Here is a 24,245-nt window from a genome sequence, read left to right as displayed (position 1 = left end):
TGCTTTGGATTTTTTCATGAATGAGGTACACTGTATGATCCGACCCCTAAGAACTGCCTTAAGTTCCTCCCAAGCCATGTCCTCAGAGGATACTGAGGAGCAGTTAGTCTCCATATAAACATTGATTTCAGTCTTTATCATTTGTTGGAATTCAGGATTTTGCAAAAGGGATATATTAAAAAGCCAACTAAACTCAGCAAAAAAGAAACGTCACTTTTTTGGATTTAAAAATCCAAATAACTTTACAGATCTTCATTAAAGGGTTTAAATAATGTTTTCCATGCTTGTTCAATGAACCATAAACAATTACTGAACATGCAACTCGTGAACGGTCATTAAGGCACTAACAGCATACAGACGGTAGGCAATTATGGTGACAGTTATAAAATCTTAGGACACTTAAGAGACCTTTCTACTGACTCTGAAAAACACCAAAATAAAGATGCCCAGGTTCCTGATCATCTGCGTGAGCATGCCTTAGGCATGCTGAATGGAGGCATGAGGACTGAAAAAGTGGCCATGGCAATTCCTGTGAGATGCCAAAGACAGCGCTACAGGGAGACAGAAAAGACAGCTGATCATCCTCACAGTGGCAGACTATGTGTAACAACACCTGCACAGGATCTATACATCCAAATATCACACCTGCGGGACAGGTACATGATGGCAACAACCCGAGTTACACCAAGAATGAACAATCCCTCCATCAGTGCTCAGACTATCTGCAATAGACTGAGAGAGGCTGGACTGAGTGCTTGTAGGCCTGTTGTAAGCAGGCCCTTACCAGACATCACTGGCAACAATGTCACCTATGGGCACAAACCCACCTTTGCTGGACTAGACAGGACTGGCAAAAAGTGCTCTTCACTTTTTTTTGTCTCACCAGGGGTGATGGTCGGACTCGCATTTATCGTCGAAGGAATGAGCGTTACACCGAGGCCTTTACACTGGAGCAGGATCGATTTGGAGGTGGAGAGTCCGTCATCTTCTGGGGCGGTGTGTCACAGCATCATCGGGCTGAGCTTGTTGTTATTGCAGGCAATCTCAATGCTGTGCGTTAAAGGGAAAACATCCTCTTCCCTCATGTGGTACCCTTCCAGCAAGATCATCCTGATAATAATTAAAAACTAGCAAAGTGCGCAGAGCTCGTTGTTTACACATCCACTTCTCACATAGTGTCACATGACTCCCACATTTTTCATTTTCAAAGAAATATAACAATATCAATATCAGACTCAATATTACACTCGCATTTGTGCTGTATTGTCCTTCTATCTTCTGGTACTAATTAAAAAACTACACATTAGATCTAGTAATGAAGGTTTGAGCGGTTTCTAACAAGTTATTAGAGAAACAGGGACATGTGTGTTTGTGTGTGTGTGAGAGAGAGTGCGGGAGAGAGAGAGAGAGAGTGACTAAGTGTGTGATTACCTGCAGCTGTTAGTTTAACTCTGTTCCTCAGCTGTAGTGTGATTGCTGCCATACGTGCTATTGGAATGAACCTATAAGTATTTCACTATAGTTCTTGTGGAACTCTTAATTTGACATCGACACAGAAACCAGACTCTACTCCGCAATGTTGAAAGTTTTGAAAGTCTTCTCCCAACTCTGAGGGTGTCAGGTAGGCACTCTGAGCGTGTTTGATTACTCTGTATGTCACAAATTTCAGCTGTGATCAGCAGTAATGCTGAAGCTGTTAGTTTAACTCTATTTCTCAACTATAGTGTAGTAGTAATCTGAGCGATCATGGAAATTTGCACACTGACCACGGGTGTAAAAAGTACTCTACCCAAAAAGATACTTGAGTGAAAGTAGAAAAGTATTCACATTAAACTGTACTTAAGTATTAAAAAAGCAAAAGTAACTTTTTTCCTAGCTAGAATGAAATCAAGAGAGGTGATTGTGTGATTGAGAATGTTGTTAAATTCGATTGGTTTGTTAACGTGCCTTTTTACTGTCTCTGATGAGTCATATTTGTCCCCCAGTAATTACATTTTCGCAAAATCATTTTTATTTATTTATGTTTAAATAAAATTGTAAGGAATAAAAAGTACAATTATTCCATTTAAACTGCACTTGAGTAAAGTACAAATCCCCAAAAATAATACTTAAGTATTTTTACTCATTTACTTCACACCCCTGGCACTGACTGACACCGTCAATATCAACGGCAGCTTAACTCACTCATAGTACACACAAGACAGACCTTTGTCACCACCTGTTGGCTTAAATCTTTAATGTCACAGGGATGAATGAAAATTCACACATCTAGCTGCTCTTCCACATATGGGAATGCCACGAACAAAACGGGATTGATACAAACAGTGGAGTGTCCCAGTGCTGATGGTGTGAGCTATCAGTACTCTTGTAACACCTCTCGTCCAATCATATTCCAGGACCGGAACTAACTGTTGAATAATTTTCATTATCATATATTTTGTTATTTTTCATAAACATTGCAGAGAGGTTGATAGAAATCAATGCCTGAAATGACATAAATAGGACACCTTGTAATTCAGAACCGTACCTTAGCTAAATGTAAACTGAAATACATTTTTATTTAACTGCTAAATATTACGCAGATGAACAGTTCTCAAAGGCAGGAAAGCCAATGTTAAGGCACATAACTTAAGTATTTTACATTGTTTGTAATTTTTTATCAGATTCATTTATGGCCAAAAACTCAGTTACATTAGCCGCTTTTTATATTCTTGAGTGGAGACACAACATACGCTGTGTTCTGGGTGATTTTGATTCAGATTCTAAAAATGAATCGTTCAGACCACTTTTTGAACAAATTTTGTTTAGTATGTCTAATATATTTTGCATTGTTGTCACAAATGTAACAAAAATGTCATGAGAAATGTATTGAAGTAAAAGTAGAATTTTCTCCTCAAAATGTTGTGAAGTAAAAGTCAACCGAAATATTTATACTAAAGTAGAAATATCCAAATATTTTACTCAAGTACAGTAAAAAAGTATAGCTTATGTATAGCTTATTTGGTACTGCACATGATATTATTAGCCATAGCCGTGTGTTTATACAATGATTTTGGCACGTGTAATGATTGTCTGACTCAAAAATAAATATCAATATGTTACATTTTGTTTCTTTTTTACTAAATGTATTTTCCATTTGAGTATTGCGCTATAATTGTGACACATTTTGGAATCTTTCCTGGACAACCATGTTTCCAAGGATGAGTCGGATAATTGACAAGATCCTTTACAGTCAAATAACCAATCCACCACAGATCCAGAAATTACAGGCCTTTTTTTCCTTTTCCTTGGAAACAATACAATGTTCTTTTCTCATCTAATATTTCCGCTCATCTGTTTAGTTCATTTAACAGACCCATGTTAAGTAGCCCAGACTCACCAGATACATTTGAAACAGCTCACTGGATTTTAATTTCACCTTTTTTTTCTGAAGAGAAAGAACAGACAGCCAAGGCCTCAGTCTAAGATTTCCAGTCTTTTCATTTTAGGTACACCCTTTCTTATTTTACTTCCACTCCCCATCTTTCTTCTCATTGTTAATTACAGTTCACTAACAGCATGATCGTTAATCTTTCAAACGCGGCTTTATTGCTGCTCTCTCCACCTCACCATTATGACATTATTACAGTCTGGCCATGAAGGCTGTAATTGAACTTCAGCGAACGGAGAAGGTATAACACACCAAAGACCTTGGAGAAATTAAAAATCAGGAAGCGAAAAGAGACACCAGAGGGCTAGAATTTTTCAAGGACTGATATCATTTCCAAAGAACAACAATTTTCTTGATCAAACATAACTGCCAACATTTGATCTCTTACTCTGGATCGGGAGGAATAGTCTCATTGGTGACATCTGGCGGCGGATGGATGAAAGACTCTAGCGCTACTCTGGTGGTTAGTTGCGGTATTGCAATATGAGATTTAAAAATAGAGCCTTCGAAAACAGCATATTAAATTTGTCTTTCTTTTAACCTCCCTTTAACTAAATATAGTTTCCGTCTTGCCACGTCATATTGCTCTCAGAGCTTTTTGTGTGATGTGAAAAAGTCTTTGGCAGAGTTTGGTCCAAGAAACTACTGTGGCTGACCTAGTTAATCTCAAGCAAGCACAGTTGCCTACTTGTGGCATGTTTTGAGTTCAGTACAAGTTAAAATCAATCAGCAACATTTGAGGCACAATGTTTACCACACACATGCACGCACGCACACAGCCACACACATTATTAAATAATAATAATAATAATAATAATAATAATAATAATAATAAACTTACAATGGAAAGGAATGAGGCCAGTCCATAAACATTCAAATACAGTTTCAAAAGTATAGCCAAGACATACACGTTATACATGTTAACATGCTTTTTAGTGTGATAAAATCAAAAATATAGAGATGTTTACAAGATTACAGGGTTTACCAGTGTGATGTTGTCATGGCAACAAAGTCCTTTTGAAGGATTTTATCACAATAAAATAATGTTAACATGTATAATGTTTATGTCTTTTGGCTATATGTTTGAAACAGTGTGTAGCCTACTTTACTGTTTATGGACTAGCCCCATTCACTTCCATTGTAAGTGCTGTGGCTGTGAGAATGACTTTTTTTTGTGGTAATCAACATTTTTCCACAAATGCTGTTGATTGAGCTTAACTTGTATTGAACCCGAAATATTCATTTAAGCCACTGAACAACATAATGTGTAGGTTAGATTACAGCATAGTCTCTTTCAATGACTGTGATAGTACCAGGGTACTGAATCATTACCATTCATGTGCCATTGTATTCTAAAAAGAACCAACAACATAGTAATACAATGGCATTTTTGCAAGATCATTTTCCATGACAACTTGAAAAGCATAAATATTTAAATATAAAGTGTGTAGAAAAATCATTTTATAATTTGCAGGTCACTCCAGCGAGTAACAAAGTAGATATGGATGAAAATAATCTGCTAAAGTGTATCTAAATCAATACAAATTTATTTCATATTTTACCGAGCACAAGATACAACAACAGAAACAACGAAATGGCAATTCTGCGAGAAACCCTAATAGAGAGTACCATGTTCTAGTAGTAGAATATGACTTAACGTGTTAATTCAGAATAACTTGTGGATCAGAGTCATATGTTTACTAGTCTTTTCCATGGCATTCAAAATGACTGAAAGCTTCAACTGTAATGATATTTTCTGTGATGCTGTATAAGTCTGATTACTGTTTAAGAAGGGTCTACAACTTGTCTTCATTGAGTAACATGTTGGGAACACCTTTAGAGATGGGGAACACTCTGCCAGACTCCAGACACTGCAAACACCCCTCTTGAGGTGAGAACACAATAAATCTGTTATGCTGAGTTATATACATGTATACACACACACACACACACACACACACACACACACACACACACACACACACACACACACACACACACACACACACACACAGATGTTGTGTTTCCATGTTTTATGGGGACTTTCCATAGACATAATGGTTTTTATACTGTACAAACTTTATATTCTATCCTCTAAACCTAACCCTACCCCTAAACCTAACCCTCACAGAAAACTTTCTGCATTTTTACATTTTCAAAAAACATAATTTAGTATGATTTATAAGCTGTTTTCCTCATGGGGACCGACAAAATGTCCCCACAAGGTCAAAAATTTGGGGTTTTACTATCCTTATGGGGACATTTGTTCCCCACAAAGTGATAAATACATGCTCACACACACACACACACACACACACACACACACACACACACACACACACACACACACACACACACACACACAGTTGTGGTCAAAATTTCGGTACTCTTGGTAAATACGTTTGAGCAAAGAAGGCTGTTAAAAATATCTTTATAGTTTATCCTTTTGATCCTTCATTCAAAATATTTACAAAAATCTATCCTCTAATGGATAGCAAACAATTGCAAACACAGCACAAGTTTTATAAAAAAAAATTGTTGTCAAATATGTGTGTGGCCATAATTATTGGCAATCTTTTGTCAAGATAACAGCTCTGAGTCCTTATAATGCCTAATGAGATTGGAGAACACATGGCAAGGGATCTGAGACCAATCCTCCATACAGAATCTCTCCAGTTCCTTCAAATTCCAAAGTCCACGCTGGTGGACTCTCCTCTTCAATTCACCCCACAGGTTTTCTATGGGGTACAAGTCAGGAGACTGGGATGGCCATGGCAGAACCTTGATTTTGTGGTCAGTGAACAATTTTTTGTCAAGTCATTTGTATTTGTATAGCCTTTCACAACACACATCATTTCAAAGCAGCTTTACAGAAAATCATGCAGTCTTAGAGCCATCATTGTGTAGTTTGATTAAATACGATTATAAAGTGTGTATAAAAATAAGTAATTAAATAAGAATTGTATTTAGAAACCCAGTGAGCAAGCTGTTGATTTTGATGTTTGTTTTGGATCATTGTCCTGCTGGAAGATCCAACCACATCCCATTTTAAGCTTTCTGGCAGAGGCAATCAGGTTTTGATTTTTTATCTGTTGGTATTTGATAGAGTCCATGATGCCATATATCCAAACAAGATGTCCAGGACCTCTGGCATGAATAAGCCCCACAACATTAAAGATCCACCATCATATTTAACTATGGGCATGAGGTACTTTTCCATATGTCTACCTCTCTGTGCCAAATCCATCTCTGGTGTTTGCTGAAAATAGCTCTATTTTGGTTTTATCTGACCATAGAACCGAGTCCCATTTGAAGTTCCAGTAGTGTCTGGCAAACTGAAGACACTTGAGTTTGTTTTTGGATGAGAGCAGAGGCTTTTTTCTTGAAACCCTCCCAAACAACTGGTGATATATGCAATGTCTGATTGTAATTTTGGAGACTTTCTGACCGCAAGATCTAAATCATTTCTGCAACTCTCCAGCTGTGATTCTTGGAGAATTTTTGGCCACTCGAACCATCCTTCTTACCATGCATGGAGACAATATAGACACATGTCCTCTTTTAGTCCGATTCGTAACATCTCCAGTTGATTGAATCTTCTTTAATTATTGCCCTGATGGTGGAAATTGGCATTATCAATGCTTAAGCTATTTTCTTATAGCCACTTCCCATTTTGTGAAGCTCAACAACCTTTTGCTGCATATCATAACTTTATTCTTTGGTCTTACTCATTGTGATTGATGACTAAGAGAATTTGGCCTGTGTGTAACCTCATATATATATATATATATATATATATATATATATATATATATATATATATATACCTCTGTGAAAAAGGAAGTCATAGCTGAACAATTTCATGTTCCTAGTCACCCAGGTGTACAAAATTAAAATAGGAATGGGAATATACTTCAGATATGTTTTACTCATGATAATTCGTAGGTGTGCCAATAATTGGGCTAATATTAGGCCTATTTATAAAAAATAAAAATAAAAACATTGAAAAACGACGCAGCACAACAAATACTACAATGGTGTTGAAATGCGTACTTATAACTATATATTTTTACATTACAGTGAGGACGATTGCTGAAGTTGGACACATTATCCTGAAGCGAAAATATGCAAATGTACAATGGATTACATGTTCTGTTTTATTGTATTAAATATTTTGAATTTAAATGCTTCAATTTTTGTTTTTAGTTGAAAATTATTTCATTTATCAAAATTACGTTTACTTGCATTGTCCATTATCTTGAACCTATTGGAAAGGCAAATGTGTTGAAAGTTGTGGTGTTGCTGTCAGGTGTCTGCAGGTTAATGGCTGTAATTTGAATACAGCTGCTAATTTTAGGAGATCTTCACAGAATTCTTCTGACTCAAGAGCCTTAAACTTATTCCAATATGTCCAGATTTCCAGTCTTTACTGGATAAACAGCACATGCTGTGTTTTAGATTTGTTTTATGTTTTAGATTTGGAGTGAACTCTTCAAATTTAGACAATTTGGAGTGAACTCTTCAAATGCTCTTGAAGTCTCATTTCATCCAGCTCGCTCTGTTTGGGACTTTGACTTGAAACTAGCCATCTTATTCCACCAATTTTGTGTCTCCTTCAGACTAAAAGGAAGATTCAGGAAGCCTATAACTAAAATAAAGCTTACATTTAATGCACATTTCTTCATTAAAATGTTAATATTGTTAAAATTTCAATTACAATTTTTAATCAAATTAATAACATGGCAATTTTTTAATCGCATTGAATCACACATTTGCTGAGAAAGGTCCCCAAATGAAGATAATTAAAAAGAAATAATACATATAATTCAAATATCTGTTCTGTTCACACAGGACACATTCTTGCGTTCTGGCTGCGCTATTTTTAATTGTCGGTTTATGATCAGCCACAGCATATAAACCACTGACAGGTGAAGTTAATAACATTTATTATCTCGTTACAGTGGCACCTGTCAAGAGTTGGAATATATTTGGCAGCAAGTGAACAGTCAGTTTTTGAATTTCAAGTGTTGGTAGCAAGAAAAATGGGCAAGTGTAAGGATCTGAGTGATTTTATCAAGGGCCAAATTGTGATGGCTAGATGACTGGGTCAGCTCTTGTGGGGTGTTCCCGGTATACAGCGTACAGGTACCTACCAAAAGTGCTCCAAGGAAGTACAACTGGTGAACTGGCGACAGGGTCATGGGTGCCCAAGGCTCACTGATGTCCAATCCCACAGAAGAGCTACTGTAGCACAAATTGCTGAAAAACTTAATGCTGGCAATGACAGAAAGGTGCATCACAGCTTGTTGTGTATGGGGTCGCGTAGCCGCAGACCGGTCAGAGTGCCCATGCTGCCCCGTCCACCCCCGAAAACACCTACAATGGGCACCATGGAGCAATGGAAGTTGGCCTGGTCTGATGAGTCACATTTTCTTTTAGATCATGTGGATGGCTGGGTGCGTGTGCGTCATTTACCAACGGAAGAGATGGCAGCAGGATGCACCATGGGAAGAAGGCAGGCCGGCGGAGACAGTGTGATGCTCTGGGCAATGTTCTGCTGGGAAACCTTGGGTTCTGTCATTCATGTGGATGTTACTTTGACACGTACCACCTACCTAAAGATTGTTGCAGACCATGTACACCCCTTCATGGTAACGGTATTCACTGATGACAGTGGCTTTTTTCAGCAAGATAATGCGCCCTGCCACACTGCAAAAATTGTTCAGGAATGGTTTGAGGAACATGACAAAGAGTTCAAGGTGTTGAATTGGCCTCCAAATTCCCAATATCTCAATCAGATTGAGCATCTATGGGATGTGCTGGACCAACAAGTTTGATCCATGGAGGCCCCACCTCACAACTTACAGGATTTAAAGGATCTGCTGCTGATGTGTTGATGTCAGATACACCAACACATCAGGACACCTTCAGAGGTCTTGTGGAGACCATACCTAAACGGGTCAGAGCTGTTTAGGCAGCATGAGGGGGACCTACATGATATTAGGCAGGTGGTTTTAATGTTGTAGCTGATTAGTGTATGCATCAGACAAAGGCTTTTGGAGCATCTCAAGTTTTCAGCATCAATTGGTGCAATTTTAGGACACTGTGTCAATTCAAAAGAAGTTTAGAAATAGTGTCTTGAGAGGCATTCGGATGTACTTTAAGAATGCATTCGTCCTTGATGAATTTAGTGGTTTCGCTGCTTGTGAGGTTTGTAGAGGTGCACTGACTGCCCCCTGCTGACGTGGCTCATAAACACAAATGGATGTACTTCAAGCTTGAATTGCTCCGATGGTAGGGATTTACATACGGTTCAGGAGGCATGATTAACTGCATGTTTTTTTAAACAAACATTTTATTTAATGCATAATCACATTGAATTAACATGTTAAATCGACAGCCCTAGTTAATATACAAAATAAGGTTCTTCCATCAAACCCTCATCAGCTTTATAACAGGTTTAAGCTCCTAAATATTTTTTAGTTCTCGTGTACATCCATTACAAATGAGCCTTTCACGTTGGCACATCATGAATGAACACACTAATCCAAAAATATAGTTGGGTTGAGAAATACATCTTCACATCTTTGTGGGTGCAATATTTACAACTATAATTTACAATAATGTTCAAATGCACATTTTAAAGTTTTGTATACATTTTACACATTGTCCTGGTGCTATACAGTTAATTCTTACAGTGCATGATATCGTTGTAATTACAGAAGAAATAAACACACACTGATAGCAATGAGTCACATAGCCAGCTCAACACAAACATGCACGTCCTTACACACACACTCTGAACATGCACTGTACACTTACTAAAACGCAAGCTCAAACAACTCACTTCCCTTACACTTTGTAATGCAATTAACAAAAAAAAAAAAGTGGCATTACCCAAGTGAAATAAAACATTTAAAAATATGTAGGAAGGGAACTTACGAGACAAAAACAAGCATGTTTGGATGGATAAATGGCAGATAAAAGGGTGAGTCTCACAAACTTCTAGGCAAAAAAGTCTAGGCAATATTTCAGACCCAAATCAACAGGTAAACAGTGTTACAGACTGATATGATTGCATACGTTTCAATATGACAAGATGAACATAAGCTGCATTCTGGCAATGTGCAACATGAAAACATTTGCATTGCATGAAACAAAGTGCGCAACTATGTGGAAGCCACAAAAAACGATTCCATTTAGAGTTTTCAGTGTTTTTTCATCCTTCGTTTTTGCATTGATCCTCAATGATCAACACGCATACTATCACGTTTATACTTCATTCTAACATTCACACAAACAAAAATCAGTCAATCTCGTTCTTGGCCATCTTCGGTGCGCCATTTTAAGAAGTCCTCTTTCCGCGCATCTGGCTTAATTTGGTTCCGCATGCCTCCCAGCAGGTTGGAGGTGGCCTCCGAGGCAACAATTAGAGGGCGGACAACGGTCGGCGGGATCTGGCGCAAAACCCCACCTACTGCCCCAGGAAGACCTTTCTGCTCATGCCCACGAGATGCCACATCACACAGGGTCTGAGCTGTGTCAATCACTCCCTGAGAAAGACAAGATGGCATGAGTTTGTGTACGAGACTGCAATCAAACATATGTTAAAGCTGCTGTCAGCAATTTCTGCACCACTAGCGGCAACAAATTGTATTGCAAAAATATTGATGGTTTCCAAACAGGTTTACCAAACACTCCTCAAACTCCCGCCATTGGCAGAGAACTACCAATTTTTTGCAAATAATCGCAATCTCCATTTGAATTCAATAGTTTGAATCAATAGTTGCATATTCTTTCCTGCATATTGCAGCGCCGTTTTGTGGTCCATTCTGCATAACGCAGCGGCTCATTTAAGCTTATCGCAGCCCAATCGGCACATTTCGCAGCTGATCCACCGGCCCGCTCGGTTCTCCCGATGGCCATTCCGCCCCTGATCGGCCCAAAAGTGTGTTTCCCATCCAGAAAATGCCCGGTATTTCCTCATTTCAGCACCCGTGAGCTGTTTCACTGACTGACAGGCGGCTTATGTGCGTGCGCTTTATGTTTGCATGTTCTTGCGATTGTTCAGTTTTCTACTTGATAACTTGAAACAATGTTTACTCATATTTGTTAGTATTCTGTTGTGGTATTGAATTTATTATTAAGAATCCTTAAATTACTTTCAAACGAAAGCAAAATGGATATTATAACTGAAATGTACCCAAATGAATCAGAATCAAATCAAGAGCTTGTGAATCGCAATCAAAAATTCGAAATCTATATCGATACCCAGCACTACCAAAAGTTGGACATATTTGTCCAATTGTTAGCAATGTTTTTTAATTGGAAACTTTTACAAGGTTTATACAAATGCATACAACTTGCAAAACAACATGTTTGCAATAATATAGAGACATACTTCTCTGACGGTGTCATAGGCTTTGGCCACGCCCTCTCTGAGGTCAGCTGGTTGAGGGGTGCAAGGAAGTGAAGTGGGGTGTCCATCAGTGATGTAACGAGTTAGAGGGGGAGTCGGAGATAAGATGTCATACACAGTCTCAGCAGTGGCCTGGAAATGCACAGCAAAAATGTGGATGCTTCTTATCTATTAAGACATCTTACCTCAGGGCTGCCCAGAAAACTGTACATATTTTGTGTACTCTGTGTCAATTTGGTTAAAAAGCATAATCACAAGTCTCTAAGTTACATTCACAAACAGAAAGGCATTGTAAATAAATAATTGTAGCTTGTTGGATCTGGCAGATTAGGGTGTAATTTTAGGTCTTATTCATCATGGCTCAGTAATATTTGTGAGTGTTTGAGTGTATACCTGTATTGCCTGCACCAGTCTGTTGCTCAGTTCAAGGGCAGCAGAGGCTGTAGAGGTGCCAAACAATGCTGCCCTCCTCTGTAGCCCTCGTATAATGCGTCCATCCTTACGGTACTGTTCAATGGGCATCCAGAACAGATCGTGCACACCGTGGACTACAAAGTGAATAGCAGATAATAAGAAAGCCTCTTGTTGTAATCTGACTGTCTGATTAAATTATTTAATTATTAATATTTTCATGGTTATTAAATTGGATCCACATTACTGAAACAGATTAAGGGCATTTTCATTTGTAGTTCATTTGCTTTGTCCTGAAACAGACTAAAATTGCTACAATTTTGCATTTTCTCCTTAGTTCAATTGGCTTTCGCAAGGATGCATTTCAAAACGGACCAAAATTTGTTGATAAAAGTCACATGTGAGCAAACTTTGGATGTTGGATTTTTCAACTTCCAAGTAGGACAAAAGTCAGAATTACAACTTGTAAACTTGTGCGGAAATTTTCAACTTGGGGTATATACAAAGTAACTGATCACTTTTTTCCAAAATAACATTCACTTTTATACAATAATATTGATAAATAAGTCAGACTTCCTACATCACATGATATTAAAGCTTGTTTAACAAACGTTAGCAGACTAGCAGGTGTTCAAAGAATGGTCAATTGTAAAACTCTTGATAATCGTACACCTGTAGCACAAATGCTAGCATTGCAGCATTGTTTATGAATTGGGTTTCTAGGAGACGTCTCTTGTGACTGATAAACCCCTGCTAAGCTAATGGGAGCATTGCAGATTTGTTTCCTTAATCGTCAGTTTCCGAGCGTCTGGCAATGTAATGGGTGGGTGATATACCATTTAAAACAATATTCCTGTAGAAATGTGTCAACCGGTAATAGCATTATTTGTACCGTGATAATGCTTAATGCCGTTGTGTGGGACAGAATGCAAATTTTTATTAAAAGGTTGCACTACAAATAACCCTTAAGACAGCTGTCATTGGGATTGATGAGTGTTATAACATTTCCGTCATGGTTTTTCAACGAATAGTTACGTATGTGCCATTTTGTCATTAAAAAGTGCCTTTTCTTCACCAAGCTCTCTTTCTCTCACTCTCTCTCTCTCTCTCTCTCACACACACAGCGGAGAAAAGCCATGTAAAGATGGTTAAAACCTAGTTTTCACTAAACTACTCAAACTTGTTTTCTTTGATCTGGTTGGAAGGGTGGAACCTTTGAAACATGTCCTCTTGGAGTCATTACACTGATGCACACACCACAAACACACAGCAGTGATTCAGTGTCAGTGACAAAGTGATGGGGAAAGGAGCTCTTAAAGCTATTTGTTGTACAAAACAAGCCTTGATGGAACTCGTGACAGAAATCAAGTATTTTTCAGCCTATGTAAGGTGCATTTTAGTTACCATAGAAGCACGTCAAGTTTTTACTACCAACTAAATCCAGAATGAGAAGTTTTTGTCTGCAAGCGCTTTTCATGTGGAGTTCAAAGCTGCGCTTGACACAAATTGTTAACACGGCTTCACAACTGCTGTAACAAAGTGGATAGTTATTGTGGTGGATGATAATTTAAGACATTTAATGTGCATTGCAAGGAAAATGCAACTTATGGGGAGACTAGTACTTTCAATTAGTCAAACTTACACTTAGACTTTGGGAAACATTTAATGTTACTTGAATTTTAGTGCATTTCTATCTTTATACTGTGGAAGGCTTTGTTTGGAAAATGTTAATAAAGCATTACATTGTCACATATTGGTTTTTTTCTCAAGAAGGAAATAAATGCATTTTAAAAGGAACAGAAGTATATTTAGAGTCTAATTTTAGCACTTTCAAAATATGCGATTAATCGCAACTACGAAAATGATGCGAATAATCGTGATTTTTTTTGGACTGACAGCACTACTGCAAACACAAGAAAAGTGATCAAACGGAGCAAAAAAATTACAATAAAACAACAGTTTATTTATTTTTTTTTACATGCAATTCTATCTAATATTTAATAACAAAAAGGGTCTAGTATTTAATCGAAGGATAAATACACGTTTTGATTATTACATTGACATGCTGACCTACAGATTTCAGGTATGCTCATGAATTCATAGGAATATTGGTTGGTTCATTGGGTCGGATTGCATTCTCACCACAAGCAAAACACTATGATTGTAAACAAACTCTAGACAGTTGACCGATTGTTTTGGTGTGAATCCGAGTGCGACTGTCGTATTCACATACGTCTTGTTCATAAACTAACCAAATTAAGGGAGAAAATGCACCAGATTCCAAAACAAATGCTCCAAATGAGCCAGATTCCAAAAATGGAATAAACTTCAAACAAACATCATACCAATTTCAGGGCTATTTTCAATAAGGAGCCTGGAGAGTTGTGAGACACAGTGCTGTAACACTTTGTACTTACAGAGCTGTACGACAGAATGCATGGGGCCTACACCTCCCAAAATCCCAGGCAGCTGGTTCTTCCTGATGTCTGTTAGCCACTCATTCACAGCATACTGAATAACCTTATCAACACCCAGCAGCCTGAGACGAGACAGAGAGAGAATGAGTCCTTTTATAAGTCTACATGATGGATTTTTTTAAGTATGGATGACGATGTTTATTGCTGTATTACAGTAAAACAGTATTTTTACACTTCGGTAGCACATTATTGAACTTGTGATTTTAGTCAAGGTTTCCTGATCCAAAAAGTGACATAATTTAGTTTATCTTGACCATATTTCATCCTGTCTTTTGATGGTCAGAATAAAAAAAGGCTGATTTTGTTACTGTACCTTTATGATATCTATATGTAAATGACCCCATTTATGAGAACAGAGCTTTAGAAAGCCCAAGCGAGGATGAAGAAGTGTTTGTGAAGAAGAATGAATACCCTTGTCTACAGCACAACCTCTTCAGCTTCAGTTCAGAGCAGTTCAGCTGGGCCAGACCAATCAAAATGCCAGCAAACGTCCCCTAAGAAACCAGAGACGATATCCATTATTATAACAGCAGCTGAAACTCAAGCATTACTCTTATTCAGATGATAAAAAGTTTGTTTAGCTTTAGTTGTGTGAAAGCTTATATAAAGATTTGACTGTTTTTAAGTTCTTAAATATGAGAAGTTCCACTCTAAATCTTCAGAGCAGGGTTCCCACCATTTTTGACCTATTCCCTGAAATTTTCCAGGTTTTCCATGGGAAACCTGATATTATTGATAAAATTATTTTCATGAAGACAAAACATCCATAATATTATAAAGCTGATCATACCCGCTCAATAACCACATGCTTCCCTTGATAGTCCAGCCATATGGGTACTTCAGAGGTAAAGCGGAACTCTCTAAAAGAGAAAGAGTTTGACTAAACAATAATTAGGTTTTAGACATTTGTTTTATTAGACACAGGGTTGAGATTTTATGTCAGATCTTTTACCTAAAGTAGATTGGTTGGTCGGAGGAGGAGGAGAACCAGCAGAGGAGGAACTCTGCTCACTATAGGTTGTTTCCAAAATAACATTCACAGGCCCAATCCAGAGGCAGAATCATTCTCATCTGAATGCATTTGAGGAGTGTCAGTTCTCACTGGGAAAAGAGCAAAAGGAGTGACAGATGAAAAAGAAGAAGAGAAGAGTGCTGTTTCAGAGTCTAGACTTACCCTCAGCTGCAGGGTCGAGGGGTAGGTAAGGAATAACTCCTGCAGCCATGTTACTGAAAAAGTCCTTCAAGAAGAAAAGTGCATCCTGGGAAATGACAACAAGTAAGTCAACATGCAATCAAAACCCTATTTAATACCTGTCCTGGTCTTATTGTGAATGGTTTATGTGTCCGTGTGGTCTATTCTACTGAAAAAGTTTCTCTTGTATTTTGTCAGCAAAATGTAATAATTGGCTGACACCAACAATTTCTCTAACTTTTTGAACCCCTCCCCTCCAATCACCTGGCTCCATTTTGTTTTTTTAAAAAAAAAACACTTTTACCATTCAATCTATTCCCACTTGATAAAATGAAGTCCAGCCCAAAATTTACAAGTAAAATGGGTTCCCTTTCAAGTTAGTCACTTCAACGCTATGGGACACTCCACCCAAGAGTGACGATCTCTGAAGCCCTATTAAAGCACAGATGTTGTTGATGCTCCGCCCCTTGATGTGCATATCATCGACGGCATATAACCCAGAGCACAGCTGCATTTCATCAGAAATGTTCTCTCCAGGGTTGCAATTACATCTCTCATATTCTGGACCAGAGTTGGGGTCTTGGTCTCAAGATATAAACGCTGTCTTCTGTCTGGATCTGGGTCTCATTACTCAGTGTCTTAGTCTGGGTCTCTGCTTATGGGCTTAGTCAAGACCTCAGTGTATTACCAGTGCACTAAACGTGATAATTATTTCTACCTCTAGTTGGCGGACATCTTCACCATTACTGAGAAGTGCAAGAACTATGATCATTAGTGATTTATGGTTATAACAGCCATGTAAAACCCATTACTTTATTTGCAGTAGCCGCAGGACCCAATAAGCTTGTTACGTTGCTGGAGTTGTAAGAGGGAGTGGCCGGTATTCTTATGAGCTGTTGGCTGGAGTAGGGCTGCGCGATTATGACTACAATCATAATTGAAGGTTATTTCTCTTGACATTGTAATCACTATTAATAATATTGATTAATAAAAATGTATTGCATGCCATATTATTTATGTAGCTACACATCGCAAACAAGCTGAGAACTGTGTTACTGAATTAGTTCAATGGTTTTCTATGCATCAGTAAATAGTGACTAAACTGTAAACTTCACATTGTTCCTCAGCAGCATGAAAAAAATGTTATTAAAATTGTGATTAAATTATATACAGAAAGTGAGCAAAGAACACTCCCTTTATAATCACTGAAGATGTCAATTACTTTGGTTCAGCATGAACTCACTGTCTAGTTCTCTCATTATAATCAATGAAGCCGTTTATACTGCACAATCGATTTCTTATTCATTTCTACACCTTGTTGTTTTTACTGATATCATTCACGAGTGTGCAGCAGTAGCAGAACTTAGTCAGTGAGCCCATGCTGAGCTGATTTCTTCTAGTTCACCCAAAAATGAAAATTCTCTCATTTACTCCCTCATGCCATCCCAGATGTGTATTAATATCTGTCTTTAGCAGAACACAAACAAAGATTTTTGGAAGAATATTTCTGCTCTGTAGGTCCATATAACCTTTGTGACACCTGGAGGGTGAGGTGGTGGGGGAATAAAAGGAATGGGTGTACATGCAGTGAAAATCAGACCAATGCCATGCAGACCTCTACTGTGATGGACGGTCACAGTAAAGGAAGAAGATTCTTCAATGTTCATTAAAATGTACTGCATGGTTCTTGGACTGACAGGCCTTGGTCTTGGGAATAGGTCTTGGTCTTGGAGGCTCTGGTCTTGACTACACCTCTGATCTGGAGGCCTAAAAAGCAGGGTTTTCGCCTTTGAATCTGCACACCTGAACAGTGAGTAAAATGTTTTTCTTCCCCTGCCTGTGCTCCAATGAACAGCACATCCTTTTATACTTCGCTAATGTATCGTGACTGTTGTGTGTGTGTTCATTGAGCGAAAAGCGCATAAAAGAGTTGTCTGCTTAGCGATGCAAATAATTTCCACCCTGCAAGCTATATGTCCCCCTTTCTGACAGGCACGAGCACTGCTTTGTCTGCCTGTGCCAAGCTCAAGATGCTTTGGTCTTGGGTAGACTTTTTTCTCAAAAACGCTGGTCACCACCCCTCCCACTATACTCCTTCTGTGGTTCCCAAAGGACCACACAAGTGGGGCACATGAGGCACGGATATAGAGTGCAGAGAGTTGGAGAGGATTTGTTGCTGACGCAAGCCTTGTGTGCCACCCCCCCCCTTCCCCTTCCCTCAAGTGTCTTTGCCCCTTGAATACGCCAGTGACGATTTGAGCCCCACAAACGCCACAATCACATTTCACGATCGGATGGAGACGCTCTGCTCAAAGAGGCTATACTGACATTTCCCTTGCTCCATGCTCATTTACAAACTGTGTTGATGCGCCACTCGCTCCGCTGAGGCTGAGTGGCATCTGTATGTTAAACTACCATGACGACTGGTTGCACAGTGATCTTTTGGAACATTTGGGCCTCAAAGTCAATTGGCTGAATAGTGCGCTGTTACCCAGTCGGCAAGTTTCCTTCTTGGGAATGAAACCCGAATCAGTGACCATTTTGGCACACCTGGGTCTGTCTCACGAGGTTTCAGTATTGACACTGCTTCAGATGACAGTGAGTAGGCATTTTCGGGCAATGCCAAGAGCTACAGCAGCAGGTCTTTATCTCTTCCACTGCTGGCTTAACACATTCTTCATACAGAAAATCTGCTCCTGTGTTTTTTATGTCCGGGACAGGCATCACGTGAAATGAATAAGCATGCACTGCGCCACTCAATCAGTTTCTGAGCCAGGATGTGCAGTCGAGTTGATCGTTTACCTCCTGGAAATGTATATATGGCAATTTTACTGCTACACACTAGAAATTAATGTGTTAAATTTCCCAGACTTAATAATCTCTTAATTAAATTTTTTGATTTTGGGATGAAATATGACCCAGACATTTCTCAACAATTGTCATAACCTTCACCCAGCTGTTACTGGTGTTTGTTAGGTTACATGTATAAGTGATGTTAAGTTGGTCTGAATTATGAATAACAGCCGTGCTGAAATTCAGACCAACAACAAAATGATAAGTGTGATATTCCTTTATACAAAAATATTGATTAACTTATGTTTCAGAAAAATATTTGCTAGTTAGTTTGTGCATTTCTTCTCAACAAACAAAATTTGTTCCAAAAGAAGCAAAAGTATCAAGAACAACTCTGCTCTTCTCTCATACTCTAGTTTTGACCTTGTGGTGTTTTTGAACGAATCATAATTTGCATAGTTTCAGTCATGAACAACTGTGCTTTTTAATGAATCAGTTCAGTTAATGATTCAATGTCTCACTCATAACACAATTTGTCGCCATCAGGTGGCATTAAAATGCACTCTAAAGAAATGGTCACTGAACAAATCAGTGAACTAAATAAAATGAACTAAGAATCTAAATCCAAGAGGAGTGATACAAATAGTGAAGCATCTCAGTGATGTTGGACTGTCTATCAGCACTCTTTGAATGTAGCTCACCCAATCAGGTTTGAGGACTGTTGTATAAATGGTGTATAATGTGTACCTGGTCTATATTGAGTCGCAGTGGTAAGAGACTGACTCTCAGACAGCACTCTGGTCCGCCCAGACCTGATTCAGGCATCACCTCTAAAGCTTTCACTGTCAGCTACAGCAGCAAGTAGGACAGATGAGAACGCAAACAGAAACAGAGTTACAGTTAAGGATAATGTTTAACACCCCCCCACCATTACCATAAATCACAACCACACAATTGCCTCCTGTTCTCTATAATTTACCATGTTGGAATGGGCTCTGCGTGGCATGCTCTCGCTGGTGTACAGATACAGGAACTTGTTGATTTGAGAGGAGGCCAGTCGATCTTGCACCTCAAGTTCCTGGACAATAAACACCTGACGGAAAATCGGTTGCTCCCCAAGCCTCGGCCCCAGCACAGTAGGAGGCACCACTACTGGGTACGTCTCATGCTGGAAACTGACCTGAAGAAACAGTTACAGTGAGTGGTTAAAATCAAAGGGTGGGTGCGCTAGTGCACATGCGTATGGAAAAGACATGTTTGGTCAGTGCTCCTCTACGAGGCCTTGTCAATATTGTTATTTAACCCTGCTTTATTCAGTTACAGGCCACTAGTGCATGCCTACTCTCCCCATTTAAACTAAGTGTATGGAAAAGTCTAATAATGATGAAGCCAAGCGTTGCCAACAAAGCCAGGGCCATTGATGGCCAAGCCACCGGAGCTTCAGCTGATGCCAACAACAGGCCTGCAAAACACTCTCCTACCACGTCGGAGGAACCGCCACACAAAACTTGCGCCATGTGCAAGGATATTATGCCAGGAGATATCCAAGTCAGTTCTGTGCAGCATTAATGAATGCTTTGATGCTTTTGAATCCAGCTTCCAGAAGCTTGTGGCCTCGCAGGCCGATCTACAAACCTGTGTGGATAACCAAGAGCTAACCGCTAGCGACATCGAAGCACGCATACAAGAGCTAGAAGCCAAGTATTCAGAGCTTGCAAAACAGAACAGCCAGCTCCAAACTAAAGTGCTAGATCAAGAAGCTTGCTCTCGGAGACACAATATTAAGACTGTGGGAATACAAGAGGGCGAAGAGGAAGGTAAACCCACTGAACTCGTATCTAGACTTATTCCTAAATTGCTCGGTGAAGAGCATTTCCCGCACCCAGTCAAAGTCGACCAATCACATCGCTCTCTCCCACCGAAGTCAGCACCATGCCGCACACAATACTGGAACACAGTCACCAATTTCAAGTGAAAGAGCTGATCCTGCATTGTGGCAGACTACAACCCATGGAGTACAAGCGAAACAAGGTCCTGATTTTCCAGGAATACACCAGCAAGGTGATGCAGGTGGGGGCAGGGATATTACAATAGTCTTGTGGAACGATAAGGGGCTCCACCATGTGGTTAAGAGGGTTACATATAGTCTTTAGACATCTTAAATCACTATCTGCAGATGTAATTTTACTGCAGGAAACCCATATCAAAGCATCATTCAGTCTATTACGATGGACTTCAGAGGATGAACTGATGCCAACTCCAACCATGAGACATGGGATCCTAAATGGGATTCTAAATACAATTATTATTTTAATCAAACAATTCACAAATCATATTTTAATCAAATTACACAATGATGACCAAGACATTATAGATATTACGGTTTCATTTTCTGTTAATGCATGATTTTCTGTGAAGCTGCTTTGAAACGATGAGTGTTGTGAAAGCTGCTATACAAATAAAAATGACTTGACAGAGCAACTGAACAACGCTGACTGAGGTGAAGCTGGATATCGCAGGTTAACCAGTCACCTTTCACCTCTCATGCTCGTGGTGTGGCTATTCTCTTTTGGAAAAATCTCTGGAACCATTCATTCCTCATCATTAACCTTTCTCAACATTTACGGTCCAAATATTGAAGAACCAAATTTTTTCAGGAAGGTTTTTCGTTTCGCTTCCAGATGCCATTAATTCAAACATAATAATCGGAGGTGACCTGAACTGCTATCTGGACCCTTTTCTAGCCAGACCTAGACAACCTGATTAAGTCCAGGAATTTAGTAGACATCTGGAGAGTTCAAAACCACACCGATAGGGATTATTCTTATTATTCTCATGTTCAGAAATCCTATAGTAGTATAGACTATTTTTGGTTGATTCTCATTTAATTTCCCACATCACTGATACAAAATATTAATCTCTGACCATAGCCCCTACACATGTCCCTAAATCTCTCCCTTCCTAAACAAACTTATTCCTGGCATTTCAACCCTTCCTTACTCACTGATAAGGAATTCATAGAAAACATTACCACCAGATTAAAAGACTTCAAAGAAATCAATGATAATGGCAAGGTGTCAGATTCTACACTCTGGGAGACATTAAAAGTTGTCATTCATGAGTATTTCATTTCTTATGAATCCGCCGCCAAGGACAGAGCGGGGTGATTATTAGAGATAGAGAACCTTCTCCACACCCTTGAAGTGGCATACCAGGCATCAAATCCCCCTGAAGACTATAATAAGATAATGAATAGAAATATGAGTACAACTGTATCCTAGGAGGTCAAATAAACAACCTCCTCTTAAAACTAAGACAAAAGCATTTCGAGACAGGAGACAAGCCCGGTATGCTACTGGCACGACAGCTTAGCGACGCCCAGGCCTCCAGGTCAATTCACAGCATCAGATGAGGGCAGGCACCCTGTTAACTAACCCCAAGGATATAAATGTCTGCTTTAAAAGAGTTTTATAGTGAACTCAACACTTCCAAAAGTGGCGCCACTCATTCTGACTTCAATTACTTCTTTGATCCTATTGTAATGCCCAAACTTAGTGTTGCTGCCAGGAAGGACCTAGACTCCAATTTCACATTAGAAGAAATAACCTCTGCCATTAAATCACTTCCACATGGCAAGGCAGTGGGGCCTTATGGATTTGGCTAAAAATTCTATACGAAATTCTGTGATACCCTTGCCACGCTGCTCCTCTTAATTAACTTAATTGAGAGATAAAGCCTTGCCTAAAACACAGTAAGAGGCCAATATCTCCCTCATGTTAAAGAAAGGTAAATAGCAAATAGACCTGGACAGCTATAGGCCCATTGCACTCCAGAACTTTGATAGAGAGGTAATCACTAAAATGTTGGCTAAGCGTTTAAACAAGGCAAGCACTTGTCATCTAACATTAATCCTGATGAAACAGGGTTCATCCAATGCAAGTTCTCTTTCTCTAATGTCAGACACCTCCTTAATACCATGTACGCTGACCACGGGGAAGCAAGTGTGGAACATCGATCCTATTCCTGAATGCACAAAAGGCCTTTAACCAGGTCGAGTGGCCATACAGATATACTAGCTGGTCTCCTAGCCTGACCAGATAAAAAGTGTTCACTGTGTATGCCATCTTGATAATCTCAGCTGTAACAATTTATTAACACCAGACAAGTAAGCTATTGTTCTGAAAGCAAAAACAACTGATAATAAAAATAAAAACTGTAGGCCGTCATCTGCTAAACTGCACAGCATGACCAACGGAATGCAGTAACGTTTAATCACGCGACCCTTCACTGCAGCACTGCTGAACCTGATGTGTATCGCGCATTGAGCAGCTTGTGATGAGCAGTGGTCCTGTGAAGGGTTTGTCCGGGCTGCACGCTTCTACTGACTAGCGCAGTTTAGTCACACTTTAAGATTTGGCATGCGGCTGATAAGGACTTAAACATGTGGATAGGCTAAAAATCTTATTAGTCAATGATATGCGGTATAAATTCAATTAAAATGGTCTCTCTCCCCAAGTTTCTTTATCTTTGTCAAAATCTCCCCATTTTTCTCATATCAGCTTTCTTCAAAAGAATTGGACTCCATAATTTTGTTTTACATTTGGAATTATAAGAATAACAGGATCTCAAAAATTCACTCACAAAAGCCCAAATCTGACGGAGGGCTGGGTTTACCCACATTTAAACATTATTATTGGACTGCCAATGCTAGGGCTCTAATGTTCTGGCAACAAGGGGGCTCTGGGAGACTTGGCATCTGAGGCCACCTTGTGGCTACATATGGAGACTATCTCGGTTGCCAACTCTTCCCTGCCAGCCATGCTGTTTTCTAAGTTAGAGAAGCCTGGGGCCTTAAAGAGGCTAAGTTTTGTCTTGAAAAACTCTGTTAGAATCCTAAACCAGGTTAGAAGTGTTCTGGGCCTACCAGAGACATCTGTCCAAACACCAATTTGTTTCAAATCACTCCTTTTTACCCCCGTGGTGCGACAAAAACTATCATGCCTGGAGGGAGAAGTGTTTCGTTTCCATCAAAGATCTGTATATCGAGGGACGGTTTGAATAATTTTTTTGAGAGAGACATTTGAGCTGCCTCACAAGCACTATTTCCGCTACTTACAAATTAGACACTAGGTGCAATCTAAGATTTGTAGCTCTGAAACCCTCCCAGGGAGGCATACATTTTTTGAAACTCAAAAGAACCCTCCAGATTCCAGGCATCCTATTTCAAAGTTTGTATGTTTGTTTGATGATTATGCTTCACTGTCTGAATTCTGTCTAAAAATATTTGACTGGTATTCAAAAGGCCTATAATAGGACCTCTCCCTTGGAAGCCGGACTCGCCATCTTCGGCTGCTCACAGTCCACCCGCTGCCTCCCTGTAGCCATACAACAGTCTTTAATGCTGGGGATAATTGTTGCTAAAAGACTAATTCTGAGGGAATGGAAATCGTCCTTTCCCCCTTCTTTCAGAGATGGATGGTGGACATGATTTCAGTCATACAGATGGAAAGACTCAATCAAAAC

General features: G+C 39.2%; 1 pseudogene; it reads right to left on the bottom strand.

The window, feature by feature from the left end:
* Nucleotides 1-10,561: 10,561 nt before the first annotated feature.
* The window catches only part of LOC127659539 (autophagy-related protein 2 homolog A-like), a 45,360-nt pseudogene continuing 31,676 nt past the window's right edge, over nucleotides 10,562-24,245 (bottom strand).

The sequence above is a fragment of the Xyrauchen texanus genome, chromosome 19, assembly GCF_025860055.1.
Source record: "Xyrauchen texanus isolate HMW12.3.18 chromosome 19, RBS_HiC_50CHRs, whole genome shotgun sequence".
In the NCBI taxonomy this organism is placed as follows: Eukaryota; Metazoa; Chordata; class Actinopteri; order Cypriniformes; family Catostomidae; genus Xyrauchen; species Xyrauchen texanus.
The sequence above is the reverse complement of the archived record's forward strand: the minus strand, read 5'-3'. Positions and strand labels throughout refer to the sequence as shown.